This window comes from Geotrypetes seraphini, chromosome 3 (assembly GCF_902459505.1).
Source record: "Geotrypetes seraphini chromosome 3, aGeoSer1.1, whole genome shotgun sequence".
Taxonomy (NCBI): domain Eukaryota; kingdom Metazoa; phylum Chordata; class Amphibia; order Gymnophiona; family Dermophiidae; genus Geotrypetes; species Geotrypetes seraphini.
Genome location: NC_047086.1, coordinates 63,401,549 through 63,417,877, shown reverse-complemented (window position 1 = coordinate 63,417,877; position 16,329 = coordinate 63,401,549). Strand labels below are relative to the sequence as shown.

At 40.1% G+C, this 16,329-nt stretch overlaps 1 protein-coding gene across 1 annotated transcript in view; it reads right to left on the bottom strand.

Moving 5' to 3' along the window:
* The window catches only part of KHDRBS2 (KH RNA binding domain containing, signal transduction associated 2), a 626,093-nt gene that overhangs the window by 182,755 nt on the left and 427,009 nt on the right, over positions 1–16,329 (bottom strand). The window lies entirely within an intron of this gene.

The window sequence follows — 16,329 nt, the reverse complement described above, 5'->3', positions numbered from 1 at the left end:
CCAAGCACCTTATATTAGTTATTTCATTGTTTGTGAACCACTGTGAACTTAGATAGATAGATATTTTGTGATTGGGTGTAGGCGGAGAAACTGTCCAGCCTAGAGTTTGGCCACAGGTAAATCAGACTGAGCAGTTAGTCCAATAGGCTAGGTGTGTGTGATTGGCATGCACAAGAAAAAGAAAAAAAAAAGTCCCATTTACTTCTGCTTTAGTACGATGCAGTATTTCTATTTAGACTACAATTCAATATGTTTATATGAAGTTCCCTTTATTGGTCCTGGTTTCTCTGGCTTTCAGCTCCAAGCGTCTAGTCCTTTTGGGTACTTGTCCCCAATGATTCAGCCAGAAACAGAAGAAAAACAAAAGAATTATTTTTTCCAAAAATATAGCTTTATCAAGCCAGGACCTATATTCACCTGGGCAGGAATTGCAAAGTCTCAAAATCTCCTGCCTTCCCCTGCTCTAGAAGTAGGCCTCAATTTTCATGGTCTTTTAAATTTAGGCTGCAGCCTAAACACAGGCCCTCACTCATAGGCCTTCAATATTCATGTAAATGGTGTAGTCAGCATTCAAGAAGTTTTACCATCTATTCACCAGCAAGAAAACCCTGAGAAAACTAGCTTTGAGCCTTACTTAAGGTGACCATACGTCACTATCCCATTATTATACCGGCCGTCCTTTTGTCCTGACCCACCGCTTCGGGATACCAAAATGTCCCACTTGTAGGGACAGCATCCCGAAGCTGTGTGCGGGGACAACGGGACAGGCAATCGCTTCCCCTCCCTCAAACGCTGATTCAAAATCCCGTCCACCCGCTGCCGCTGCACCTGCACCTTCTTCTTGCTGCCCAGAAGCCTTCTTCCCGACGTCAATTCAAACGTTGGAGAGGAAGTTCTGGGACAGCCAGGCAATGATTGGCTGCCCATAACTTCCTTTCTGACGTCAGAATTGATGTCAGGAAGAAGGCTTCTGGGCAGCAAGAAGAAGGTGCAGGGGTGGCGGGTAGACGTGGGTTTGAATCAGCACTGGAGAGAGGAAAGGAGGAAAGCAGGCTATGGCAACGGAGGGAGAGAGGTAGACAGGCAGGCTTTGGGGGAGGGGATGGGACAAAGGCTGGAAGGCAGTGAGGGGGACATAGGAAGGAGGCACTGAATACTAAGGACATAGGAAGGAGGCACTGGGGGCACTAAGGACATAGGGAGGAAGGAGGGAGGGACTAGAAAGGGACAATTGTTGGGCCTGAGTGCAGAAAGAAAGAAATGAAAGAAAGGATGCACAGTCAGAAGGAAACACAACCAGAGACTCATGAAATCACCAGACAGCAAAGGTAGGAAAAATGATTTTATTTTCAATTTAGTAATCAAAATGTGTCAGTTTTGAGAATTTATATCTGCTGCCTATATTTTGTACTATATTTGTCTATTTTTCTATAGTTACTGAGGTGATTTTACATATTTTAAAGTCATCTGCTTTGACATCTTTGAAAACCCATAAATATAAACGATAATTAACATTTTCTCTGCTTATAGTGTGCTTTGTGGTTTTTTAATTTTCTGGTTACCATTATGAATTAATAAGATATTATGTGTACATGAAAAATGAATGGAAAAAATTGGGGGCGGGGATGGGTGGGATTGGGGGTGGGGCTAGGGTAGGATTGGGGGCCCGGGACTGGCAATTAATAGATGTCCCGTTTTGATGAAAAAAATAAATGGTCACGTTAGCCTTACTGCATAGCTCTAAGGAGTGGGTTCTGCCTCCCTGAATAATTCTGATGAACTTGTACCCGCCCAAGAACCCTTCAGGTCATGCATTAGAATCTTTTTACTGTGTTACATCAGAATTCATAGCTAAAATTTTCTTGGTTATAACATTCCACTTCATCATCACTTTCAAAGAGAATTCAGCTGATTTCCATGAGTTGCTTTTAAATGAAACTTTTACCTTCAGGAGGTTCTGTCAGGCAGCTTTCAGGTTCCACTTTGGTTTAAGACTTTGGTTTAGCTTTTAGGAGTTTCCACAATTGCAGTCCTTTCCCCTCAGTCCTGGTCTTAATCTGTAAGTTTAACTGCAATGTAGCATATCAATTACATATACTTTCCAACAGCATTCAGTCCAGCCCCTGCCACTTCTTCAGCCCCTCTTTAACATTTCCTTGGAGACATACCCTATTCCGTTGCTAGAGCACTCCATAAACTCAGTCTCTGAATCCATTTTAATTGGTTCATGGTCACTCTGATTTACTGGTTCTGAATAAGTATTCTCTGGTTCAGATCCTGGTCTTCTCTTCTGCTCTGAGACCAGCATGGCTTGGGCTGAAGCTGCCTTCCTTGGTAACTTCTGTTAAGAACTGATGACCTGGTTGTAATTCCTCCTCCTTCTCTTTGGCATACGGTGTTGGGATATTTATGCTCAGCCCCAGGTGCCTGCCTGATTGGTGCAGTGCAAGGAGGTGTGTTCCCCTGACTTTTCTGCCTATAATTTGTATTTAATTTTGGAACTACATAATCTGGCTTCACTTCCCTTTTCTGTCTCAAATTTGGTTGCTTAACCTTTCCCTCCTGCTTTGTGTCTTGAGGAAAATATAAATAGGAAGCGTCAGTTCCTAATTTACCTTTAGACAAATGTCTAGGCTTAGCAATAGGTGGAGAACATCATTTCTGAGGGCAATTCAGAGTTAACAGGGCTTCCCTGTGACTATATATATGCAGAATTGTGGCTAAGTGAAAGATAGGTGCCAGAAATGTATGCCAGGGTTTTAAAGGCCTATATTTCAGGCACTTACCTTTCAAGAGAATTGAGCCTTTGGAGATGCCTTATGATGCCTTACACCACTTCTAGCGTTAGCCACAATAGGTATCATAAGGCGCCTCCGTAGGTAGAATAATGATGGATCTTAGATGCCTCCATTCTTTAAAATCGCATTTTAATTGGTTTTGTTTCTAAATTGGTTCAGCCAATTAATGTACCTATTAAACCAATTAAGTTAGGTGGCGTTAGGGCACCTACCACTGCCTAACTTCAGGCATCATTTACAGAATATGGGCCATTCTACTCACAAAAAATCCATTTTATTATTTTAACCAAAAAGCCCTCTAAACCTAACCCCACCCTCCTTCTTCCCTTTCTCCAACCTTCCTCCCAACACTGCATCTATTCAAAACTTTGTTTTACTGTTTGTGGGTAAGAGAGGACCAGTATAGTTCCCATATCAATTGAAAATTTGTCCATCCAGGTGTATAGGAAGCTCCTGCTCCCCTATGCTCATAAAAAAGTAAATTAAACATTTGATCATGCAATAATTACCTATTAGGTGCCTGTTTGCTCAAACACAATGTTAGAAAAGTTTTCTTCCCTAACAGGATGACCTTAGATAGAAATAGTTTATTCCCCTAAGTAGGTTTGGCCAACAGCCAACTACATCTAAAGAGTATGTTTAGAGGACAAAAAGTTAGTGTAACAGATCCTGGTCTTTTCTAAAATCGTATTAGCCTCTGCCAAAAAATCAGTACTGATGGGCAGCTCCAAAACCAGTGAGTTAAAGTTGCTCTTGTTACTTGGCATTTAAAACATCCACTTGCTGATGCAAAATGTGCCTTATATACTCTCCACGGTGGAGCTGGAACGTGTATTTTAAGCATGAATTTATATTCAAGCTCTTGGAAAAGTGTATTAACAGAAATTTGGGCAATAGAAAGTATGCAGTTGCAAACAACCTCTGGCTCAATATCACAGGAGAGATCTTTTCCCTATGCTTGAGCCACTTGTATAAATGAAAGTTCCTCTCTCCCAAGAAAGAATAAACATGTTTTAGCTTGCATTTGCCCTCCTGTCTCACCTGCAGACATCCTGTGTCCTATTCACTGCTATAGGGCCCATTGGTAAGCTAGATATATAATGCACTATCTAAGCATGGGCATAAAAATCTGCAGGGTCCAGATTACGAGTAGCTTGAAGAGTTGTAAATGAAAGAGGCCAAGAAGAAAATCTCCTACACAAATTAAGACTGTCTCCCCTCATTTGACAAAAGTGGATGTCATAGAACCTGTTTTCCACTATTGGCAATAGGGGGTAAATAGGTAAAATCACCACCCACTTGTTTATTTAGCTGACGACACACTCACCGCATGTATTTCCACACAACGTGTCTTTTATAATGAGTTTCTAATTTTCTCAGTGGGGGCATGTAAAAGACAGAAACCTGATAATGGGGACAGCAATGCAGACTCCAGGGCTAGAGAAGTGAAGACATCAGTCCCATGGGTCCAGTCTCTAAGTTGTCTGACTTCACGAGCTAATATATCTGACTAGGTCTAATAAGCCTTAAATTGTGATCAAACAAAAATACTTGCAAGTAAGACCTAATGGTCCAAGTCCAAGGACTATTTAATTAATAAACCCACTCAGATTGTGTATATATTGCTAAGCAGTTTTTAATCTAGAAGCTCATTCAAATTGGAGACCCAAGCAGTATTTTTGCAAAGGAAAAAAAAAAGCCTCAGAGTTAAAGCTTCTGACCCATACGGGTCTCAAGAGTGTCAATTTTACTTGGCTTTCATTTCAGTCATTGACAAAAACCCTTATTAATCTTTTTAGCCAATAATACTATAATAAACTTCTTAAAGTGCCTTAACAGACTTTTTGGAGAACTCCCTGGAAGTAGTCATGGAAAGGTGACGTTTGCCTTGGAGCATGACAGAGACTTAGGACTCCTTTTACTAAGGTGCACTAGCATTTTTAGCTCTATGGAGGCGTTAGCGTGTAGCGGGCGCTAAAACCACTAGCGCAGCTTAGTAAAAGGAGCCCTTAGTTTTTAGACTTTACTTCAGACATATGAATAAGTTCTTTGGCTCGGCAATTCAGATTTTCCCAGATATTGCTCAAGTGACACAGAACAGGCAAAATAATTTTTGCTTTGCAAACCCAAAACTTTGGTCCTTTATATTGAAATTTCCAGCCAAATGTTGTGTCTTACTTCAAGCAATTGTTGGAATTTATTTTGGCCAAGGAAGTTGGGGGGGGGAGGGGAGTGGTGATTGGTCTGATAGCTCTTCCTGCAGTTTAAAGTACAGGCTGTTGGGGGTTTTATACCATTGTCTCCTGGGCTGTTCTTATAATTGATATATATTTCTTTATACTTATTCTAATACTTGGATAATTGACTACATGCTAACGGTAGCAATGGAGCATTGCAATAAATGAAATAAATTTGAATTTTTTTTTACAGCAGGGAAAAATAACCTTAGAGCACAGGAGTGACTTGCGTAATGGTAAGCTTAGCCATTTGTTACTATAGCATAGTAAAAGGACCCTATAAGCACATATATACCCAGTTATTCTAGGCACTTATTTCAAATAATATAAAACACAGCTGTTAAACTTATCCATAACAGTATGAAATATGACCATGTTACTCCTTTTCTGATCAATTCTCACTGGCTTCCAATCAACCATCGTATCACCTTTAAAATATTACTCTTAGTATTTAAAACTCTGTCTACCAATGAACCACAATTTATTAACAGAATAATTATTCCTTATAATACACCGCGCTCCTTCCGATCTACAAACCAAAAACTCTTAGTAGTTCCTTCCTTGAAAGTTATCGGAACCAGACGCCACGATATGTTTTCGGTGATGGCCCCGCAACTTTGGAACTCTTTGCCTCAATATATAAGAGAGGAAAATGATTTTAGCCATTTTAAAAAATAATTTAAAAAGTTTTCTTTTTAAAGAAGCTTTTAATCTTTAATTTGTAAAGTAGTTACCCTCCAGGCTTTTACTACTCCCTCCCCAATGTTTCTTTCCATTTTTTGGTTCTTTTTTCTACTTTAAAGCACTGATTTGTAACTTTATTCCTCCCTTCCTTGTGTATCAATTAGTTTGTAAGTTTGTCAGTCTAACCCATTATTTTTTAAATTTTAAATAACATGTCTAAATATACGTTCTTTTTTTTATTTTACTGTAATTTGCTTAGTAAATTTGAATTAAGCGATTTATCAAATCAAAATAAAACTTGAAACTTGAAACTTTTCCTTATCGAATAAGCTCCAGATAGGCACCTAAATGTAGGGTCCACTTTAAAGAATCACCTTCCACTTGACACACCAGTGCTCTTGAACATGTGAAACTGGTGTCAGTGTGCAAGATATTGGTTTCTTTCTGCCCAAGCAAATGTCAAAAATATTGGAAATTTTCATCATTAATCATTTAGCAAATTGCTCACCCTGCATACAGCGTCTGTCATCTCTAATTCCGAGTAAGTCTGTTGGGTAATCAGATTTTTTATTAGTATCCACCTGCTGCTAGGCTTAATTAAACAGCATGCTACATTGCACGCATACTTTCCTATTAAAAAGACAGGTGGGGCTTGAAATTAAAATGATCTGTTTTAAACCATCAAATCTAGCTACAGTAAGGTGACCAAATCACTTAAGTTTGCTGACTTAAAGCACAGCAAAAGGATTCTATCATACGATGGGATGAGATTCTGGATTTAGCACATGCCTTTTTTTATTTGTAGTTCAAGGTAAGTTATATTCAGGTATAGTAGGCATTTTTCTGTCCCTCAAAGGTGTATAATCTAATTTTGTACCTGAGTTAATGGAGAGTTAAGTGATTTGCCTAAGATCATCACGTGGGTAGACAATAGGATTTTTCAGCCTGCTGCTTAGGCTATTGATACTGCTCCATTTAGGCAAAAAGAAGGAAGCATAATTGATTTTCCATGCAAATACCGTGTTTCCCCGAAAATAAGACAGTCATATTAATTTTGGGTCCAAAAAATGCACTAGGGCTTACTTTCGGGGATGTCTTATTTTTTTTCATGTACAACAATCTAATCTCCCTTCTTCTCCTCCACACCAATTATTCCCCTTTCTATTCCTCCCTCCCATCCTCTTGTGCAGCAGAACCCCACTGACACTCCCACCGTGAGATTGACATACCTCCACTCCAAGGCCTAAAGCAGCAGGGGTTGCTGAATCCATGAGTCTGATTTTTTCAGCAAATCAAGCAGCACTTGTGTCAGGGATAGAGTCAGGAAGTGTTGGGGACATTTGAGGGGGGGAGGGAGCTTCAGGGTTCAATCTTTAATTAGGGCTTATTTTTGGGGTAGGGCTTATATTAGGAGCATCTTTAAAATCATGCTAAGGCTTATTTTCAGGATAAGTCTTATTTTCGAGGAAACAGGGTATATGTTTGTGAAAAGAACAGAACAAACTAGGCACAAGCAGTGGCTTAGTAAGGGTAGGCGGGGGAGGGAAATCCGCTCCGTGCACCGTCTTGGTGGTGGCGCTGGCACCTGTTCTTCTTTCCACCCCCACCCTTTCCCTACCTCCCACTTCTGCACAGGTGCACCCCTTCCCTTCCCCCATACCTCTTTACCGTTCCCGGAGCAAGCAGCAACCTCCAACTTGATGCTCGTGTCGGCATTGGCTCTTCCTATGATGTCACTTCCTGGACCCGCACCTGAGAAGTATCAAAGGAAGAGCCAATGCTGGCGTGAGCAGCAGGTTGGGGTTGCTGCTCGTGCCGGGAAAGTGTAAGATGTACGGGGAAGGGAAGGGGCGCGCATGGGGAAGGAGCGGATGGGGTGGTTGGTGGAGAAGAGGGACCTCTCACTCTCACTACACCACTGGGCACAAGACCTCACTCATTCCATTTACTGACCCCCCAAATTCTGTATACAGTGCCTTAAGTTGTAAACATAAATCAGTGAGCACAGCTAATTTGCACGTACAAATTAATTGTTTAACCAACATAATTGGCACCAACAATTGGCAATTAATATCTCATAATTGATGTTAATTGTCACTAATTAGAAGTTACATGCTCAACTTGGTAGGCACAGGTAACATACGGTTGCCAGGTAACATACGGTTGTGTAAGAATACTGAACAATTTCACAGACATCTTAAAACTCATTTATTTGGGCCTGGGATAGGCATGTGGGATCTCTCAGAGAGAGAAAGAGATAATGGTTACTGCAGATGGGCAGACTAGATTGGCCATTTGGCCTTTATCTGCCGTTATGTTTCTATGTACAAGCTTTTTTTTTTTTGTGGGGGGGGGGGGGGTAAACTAATTGATCAAAGAAGAAATGTTGTAAGATTCTACAAGCAAAACCAACAAAAAAAAACCCAATGGGAATTACAGTAGAAAGACAGCAAAGCAAACAAAAACAATACTGGGTCCAGCCCACAGGAATATTGGAACCAGTTGTTTTGGATACATATATATATATATAAATATATTATATTTTTTTATGCAGTTTATGCAATTGTTTTTAAACTTTTGTTTTTGTATTTTTAATAGATTCCTGCACCCTGCACATGTTTTTGCAGTATTGTTTTTGTTTGGTAAGATTCTACACCAAATGTTTAAACAATACATTTATAAGGCGATGTATTTTATTTTTTAGATTATTGTTGTTGTTTTTTTCATGTTGTTCATGAGAATTAGATTACAGCCATGTGTTAATAATTTATGCATGTTTACTTTGTAACCCACTTAGGGATAGGTGGGATGTACATTTATAAATACATAAATAGTGTGTGAATCTGGAAAGGAGTCTTGCTATTAAATGATAAAACCCTAGAAGTATTGGTCCATATGTCCAAGTATTGCAATAAGTTCTCTTTAAAAAAACATTACCTTGGTGTTTTTAAAGAGAACTTATTGCAATACTTGGACATATGGATCAATACATCTAGGGTTTTATCATTTAACAGCAAGTCTCCTGAGGCAGGCCTTCTTGGGCCGAAACACGACCATGTCAAGTCTGTTATAAAAATAAAAAGGATTGAGCAGCATCTGGTCTCCTTCACTGTTCTTTTTGCACGTCTCAAAGTACATCATTTTAAGCTACATTAGATGTGTGTTAGCGTACAAGTGCCTGCTCTATATCCTTTTTCCTGAGGATCCACTCACTTCCTAAATCCCTGTCCAGCCTATGAATCTTCACTCCAGCACCCACTCCATGAGCCTTCACTCTTCCAATATGTCCACTTTCTCTCCAAGCTTCTCTCTTCTATCACTGTTCTCCTTGTCCCCTCCTCTGGGTAGAGAAAGGTATCGCAAGTATTTAAGTCTAACCAAATGAATGCAGTCAATTTCACATTTTAAAATACTGTAATCAGACATTGCATATCTTATCATATGGATATATGTTTGCAGATACTTTTATTGTTGAATTATGCATGAAATATAGTTGGTAAAATTCTAATTATTGTTTGGCTTACATGCTAACTTTCATAATTTAATTAGACAAAATCCCCTAGTTTCATAAAGCAGTGGCAGCAACAAGCAGCTAATATTAAGAAAAGGATAATGAATACTGTAAAAAAAAGAAACACTCAAAAGCTTTTATTATTAAAATCTTGGTCGCCAAGGAAAATATATGTATGTGTATATATGTATATCTATATATTTAAATGCCTCTTGAATATTTATAACAATATTTTAAGAATGTGTTGCGAGTTTTTATCCTTCTGAATTTTTAATGAAGGAATATATTTTAGTTTTCATGCTTTTATTATGTTAGATCATTTTGAAGTAAAAAAAAAAAAAGCAGATGCATTGCACAGAGTGCAAGTTTAATGCTGTTGTGATACTGTTTTCCAAGACTGCATCTCTTATAACTACTTATACAAGGGGCCGCTGAAAATTTCTCAGCGCAACCAACAAAGCTGGTGCAGTCTCCATCGAGGGCTATACACTTACCCCCTCTTCTACTAAACCGCGCTAGTGGTTTTAGCGCGGGGAGCCGCGCTGAATGGCCCGCGCTGCTCCAGACACTCATAGAGTTCTTATGAGCATTGGGAGCAGCGCGGGTCATTCAGTGTGGCTCCCCGTGTTAAAACTGCTAATGCGGTTTAATAGAAGAAGCCCTTAATCCAGTGATTTTCCACTTTTTTCATTCCACTGGAAAAATACGGAACAAAAAAAAGTGGAAAATTGCTGGACTAAAAGTATAGCCCTCTATGGAGACTGCCCCAACATTGCTGGTTGAGCTGAGAACTTTTCAGTAGCCCCCACATATGTGATTGGAATGGTAACAAATTGCTGATTACCCAGTTTGAAATATCGGGGTTTATCATGAAGGAATGCAGCCTGCAAGGAGTGGCAGGTTCAGCTCTGGCCATCTTGTTAGACAGACTGGATGACCCATGTAGGTCTTTATTTGTCATCATTCACAAGGGGTCAATATTCAGACCAATTTACTGGTCAGAAACAGCTCTTTGTCAGTTAAATAGCTTGTTTGGGACCATCTGCTCACTTTCAGTGGCACTTAACTGGTTAAAAGGAACTCAGACTATAGTTACGCGATTCATTACATCACATTTATAAACCGCAAAACCTCATGGATTGATACGGTTCACAAAAGACAAAGAACTGGGCATTTCCAGTAAACCACAGAATAATCGTCAATCATCTCAATTCTCTAACAATTTTACAAACAAGGATGATTTCAATAACTTTCTGAAATATGTATAAAAACAAGACCTTCGGAATAAGGTTCCACATTAGGAGTCAGTGCACAGGAAAAGGATTTAGGTGTCATCATTGATGATATGTTAAAACCCTCTGCTCATTGTGCAGCATTGGCTAAGAAAACAAAAATGTTAGGAATTATTAGGAAAGGAATGGAGAACAAAGCTGAGAATGTTATATTGCCTTTGCATTTCTCCATAGTGCAACTGTACCTTGATTATTGTATACAATTATTATTATTATTATTTTTTTTTTTTTAAATAATTTTTATTGAGATAGCAGCCATCAATTCTGGTCACTGCTCAGAAAATATGTAGCAGAATTTGAAAAGTTACAGAGAAGGGCAACAAAAATAATATGGAGCGGAAAGACTTCCCTATGAAAAAAGGTTAAAGAGAATATAATTTTCCAGCTTAAAGAAGAGAGCTGAGGGGAAGTATGAAAAATGTCTGTAAATCAAACTCAGAGGAGGGAAATTCGATAGTGACATAAGGAAGTATTTCTTCACAGAAAGGGTTGTAGATCACTGGAACAAGCTTCCAGAGCAGGTGATCAAGGCCACCAGCGTTATTGACTTTAAGAATAAATGGGATGCCCTAGTAGGATCCTTACGAGGGTCGAGTTAAGGAACTAGGTCATTAGTACTCAGACTTAATGGGGTGGGTCAGTAGAGTGGGCAGACTTGATGGGCTATAGCCCTTTTCTGCCGTCATCTTTCTATGTTTCTATGTTTCTATCCTGAGTGGAGTGGAGTTGGTAGATGAGAATTGTTTACTCTTTCCAAAAATGGTGGTCATAGGGGCCATGAAATGAAGCTACTAAGTAGTAAATTTAAAAGGATAAGTGTAAAGGTAAAAGGTGAAGGGTCACAGACTTGATATACAGTAGAATGGCATTTTAGATGTGATTTCCAAAACTGAGTTTGGACATTTTTTGGAAAATCTATCTTTATTTTTTGAAATTTTTTGAACTTTATTTTTTTTAGATGTGCATCTATATTTTGTACCATTTTGGGGGAAAAAACATGTCTAAAAGAAAACCACACAAAACAAGCTATTGGGATGTATGAGGGGGTAGCATTTTAAGTAGGCTGGCCAAACAGACATCCCAGCAGAGCAGTGGGGCACCTTAGGGGGCACTGCAGTGAAATTCACATAAAAAGGCCCAGGTACAGTTCTCACCATAACCTACTGGACCCAACGGTACACCACACCAATATCTCTTAGGCCTGTAGGTGTCACCCATATGTAGGTACAGTGAAAATTTGACTACACCGCCTACTAGGCTACTCCAGGAACCTGCTTGTTGCTCTACTAGGACTATAGACTATACAGGCAGGTATGTACTGTTCCATTTACATCTTTGGGGGTGGGAGGGGGTTAGAGACAACTGGGGGAGTGTGGGAAGGGGTCATGCCTTCATCCCTCCAGTTATCAGATCAGTTTGGGCTAGGGTTACCATATGACTCCAGAAAAAGGAAGTCAGCAATTTTATATTTGAGTTATTTTAGTACCCTCGGATGTATACTATTGAAAGCAATGGAAGTAAAACCCAGATGTATCATTCAATTCTCTTTTTTCTGGAGCCATATGGTAGCCTTAGGTTGGGCCCCATTTTGGCACTTATTTGCTGTTAAAACAGGTCTATCCCCAAACATCTAAATTGTGCCCTAGACATTTTCTAAAATGTTTGATTATTGCAGAAAAATATCCAAATCATAAGCTCACCCCAGACCAATGTTTCCTCTGAGGATTGATGAGGTGTGTGCAAAAAAAAATATGCATGAGCGACAAGTTACATACTCCACAAATTTATGAGCAGGCGCTGAGGACGAGTGCTCGTGAGATTGTGGGAGGGTTAAATACTCAAAACTTAGAAGAATAACAATTTACTTAAAGTTTTTGCTTCGCCAGCTTTCTGGTATCTTTACATACAGTGGCGTACCTAGCATATGTAACACCCGGGGCCCATCATTTTTTGGCACCCCCCCCCCCCATCTGTACAAAAAACATGATTTTTAGTAACAAGCCACACGTCACACCTAGGAAAAGGCAGCAACTTACATATTGCAGTGAGCAGTACATCAGTACACCCATTGTAAAACTAAACAAGCCAGACCAGCACAAATCAATCCTACACTGTCAATCCTAACAGAAAACCATGTCTTTCGAACACACAGAACACAGAAAACACCTTCGCCTAGTATGGAATATGTCATCACAAACTAACCTCTCCCTCTTTTACAAAACTGTAGTGTGGATTTTAGCCACTGTGGTAACAGCTCTGACGCTCATAGAATTCTGAGCATCAGAGCTGCTACCACCACGGCTGGCGCTAAAAAACGCTCCACAGTTTTGTAAAAGGGGGGATAAAATAGAAATACACAGCTTCAACGCTCTAGCTCAGGGGTGCCCAAACTTTTTGGGCTTGCGAGCTACTTTAAAATGACCAAGTCAAAATGATCTACCAACAATAAAATTAAAAAACACAAAGCACACTATACGCTGAGAAAATGTTAATCATTCCTATTCTGGGTTTTTTCAAAGAGGTCAAGGCAGATGACTCTATGCATTGTCACCTCAGTAAAAACCATACAAAAATAAACAAATATACCCCCCTTCCTTTTTATTAAACCACAATAGCAGTTTTTAGCGCAGGGAACTGCGCTAAATGCCCAGCGCTGCTCTCGACGCTCATAGGCTTCCTGCGCTAAAAAACACTATTGCGGTTTAGTAAAAGGGAGCCATAGTGCAAAATATAGACAGCATATATAAATTTAGACACATTTTGATCACTAAATTTAAAATAAAATCATTTTTCCTACCTTGTCTGGTGATTTCATGAGTCTCTGGTTGCACTTTCATCTTCTGACTGTGCATCCAATCTTTCTTCCCTTCTTTCAGCCTGTATGCTTCCTCTCCTTCAGACCTCATTCCCTCCCTTAACTTTTTCTTCCTCTCTCCCTGCCCTTTCTTTCTTTTTTCTCTCTTGATGCCCCTTTCTTTTTTTCTGTTTCCCTTCTGTCTTCCTGCCTGCCCCCTATCTTTCTTTCTTTCTCCCTACCCTCCACAAAGTCACTGCTGCCACCATCGGGGGAAACAGGCCCCAAAGCCACCGCCACGGCTGCCACAAGCTCTCTCTGCTTCCCACCGTCGGGCCGACCAGCATTCCCCCGACATCAATTCTGCCATCAGAGAGGAAGTTCCGCCCAGCCAGGCAGCGATTGGCTGGCCCGAACTTCCTCTCCGGCAGCTTTAGGGGGGGTGCACAGCCGGCCAGATCCGGACCTGGCCAGCTGTGCACCCCCCCTAAGGCTGCACCCGGGGCGGACCTCCTCCCCGCGCCCCCCCCCCCCTTGGTACACCACTGAAGATGTGGCAGCGGCTCCTCTCACGAATCCCCACCTGCGTCGGAAGTCCGATGCAGTCGGGGATCTTGAGAGGAGCCGCCGCTGCATCTTTCAACTTAAAATACACTAAGGCGAGCAGGGCAGACCGCCGCCGCCGCTTCCTCTCACCTCCGCCCGCCCTCGATTGAGCGACACGAGAAAACGTATGAGCAATGCCACTGAAAATAGTGAGCGATCGCTCATGCGCTCAGCTTAGAGGGATCATTGCCCCAGACCCACCCAAACCATGGTTCTAACACACCCACTATGTACTGCAGAAAAGTGCTATAGAAATACATCTAGAAAATAGCAAATTGGAAAGGTATGGCAAGAAAAACACCCATCTCCACATTTTTGATGTTTTCTTTTTTTTAAATGAGCCCCACACTGTTGTTCTGTAATACAACTACAGAGCAATCACCTAAAACAAATCAGAAAAATATATTTCTTTACTCAACATATAATTAAGCTCTGGATTTTATTGCCAGAGAACATGGTGAAAGCATTAAGCCTTCAGAATTTTAAAGTAGGTCTTGGACAAGTTCCTAAAAGAAAAGTCCATAAACAATCATTAAGATGGACTTGGGGAAAAATCACGGCTTATTCCTGGGATAAACATAAAATCTGTTTTACTCTTGTGGGATCTTGCCAGGTACCTGCAATCTGGATTAACAACTGTTGAAAACAGGATATTGGGCTTGATGGATCTTCATTTGTTCCAGTATGGCAAATGATTATACTGTATACTTATACCCCAAGAAGCTGGATTCTGCTTATAGCACAGCACCAGAAAAATACTGTTTCCTCCTTTTAAAAACGAGATAAATTCTTTGCTGCTTTCCACAAGGAATAAACAGTGACTTCCCCAAGATTTATTACAAAATATAAATATATCAAAGACACTGCACATTCATATTTGCAAATCTGGTATATTAAAATCACTTAACCACAACAAAATATTTCTCTACCTTTATTATTTTGGTCTGCTCTGTAGCCTGTTTCTCCCATGTTTTACAGCAGGGCATTATTAAACACTGGCCACATAGCATGTACCTTTGCAACCAGTGGAAACTGTCAGAAGACAGTGCATCTCCCATGTAAGACAACATAGGGCTCATTTTCAAAAAAGATAGATGTCCAAAATTCAGCACTTGGACATCTTACTAGTCAAAATGCCCAAACAGGCATTCTCAAGACAGACTTTCTAGATATCTTTCTGGCCACTAGGGAACAGAGGAACAAGCACAAGAGTGGAGATTGGCACATAGATTAGGGATTGGGAAACTGATCAGGGTGTTGGGAGCTGGATCAGGGGTTCATTGATTGATTGAATGTAGAAGGGTAGAGGGCTAGATCAGGGATGAACCTGGGGGAGGGGGAGGGGCTGGAAGTCACAGCCAGGAACAATGGAGCTTGGTGGTATGATGATCCAGGCAACTAGATTAACGCTGCTTGTGGGGTGGCTCTCAAGCAGCATTATTCATTTACTACTGTAGTTAGCAACCTGAGGGGCTGTTATATCACATGTATTGACTATCATTGTAAATGAAGGTACAGTAAAACCTCATCTTTTACTGTACCACACAATGATAATTTCCTCCCTAAATGATTCCATGAATTACAATGGTAGTTTTACTAGGTGCCTCAAACTAGCTGATTAGAGTGACGACTGTGTATGGAATTGTCACTTTGGCTTTCATTCCTATATTTGATTCTTTATTCATTTTCAAACTTACAATAAGAGTGACATATGTTCAAACAAATTAACAATAAATACATCACTTAATAATCATCATTGGTACAAAGCATAAACTCTTATCACACACCCCTTCCCACCCTTTCCTACCATATAATCAAATATCTTATAGAATATGTAATAGTAAAATAACCCCCCTCCCCCCTCACTATTGAACTTGTAAATTTAAGGAAAATAATTTCATCTAAACAGTACAATATTTTGTTAATGGCTCCCACACATCTTGAAATTTCCTGAAACATCCCTGCTGTATTGCAATAAATCTCTCCATTTTATAAACATGACATAAATAATTCCACCAGAAATTATAATTTAATCTACTCCAAACTTTCCAATTATACGTAATTTGGTGAATGGCAACACCAGTCATTATGAGTAATAATTTATTATTGTTTGTAGAAATCTGACTTTTTGCTCTCATTGCCATACCAAATAGCACAGTGTCCCCCATTGCAGTGGTTCCCATTCCCACAGCAATACCATGGAATGGTCTACCACTACCGCAGTAATATGGAGTAAATGCCTGCATGTTTTCCCATTATTGCGGTAATTCCTATGGTAACCATGGAGTTCCTATGGTAACGATTACCATGTCAGTCTCTAGTATCTCCAAAGTTTGAACAAACCCATAGTTGGTTAAAGTTCCACACAGCACTACAATCATGGATAAATCTATTCTATAGTCTTTAA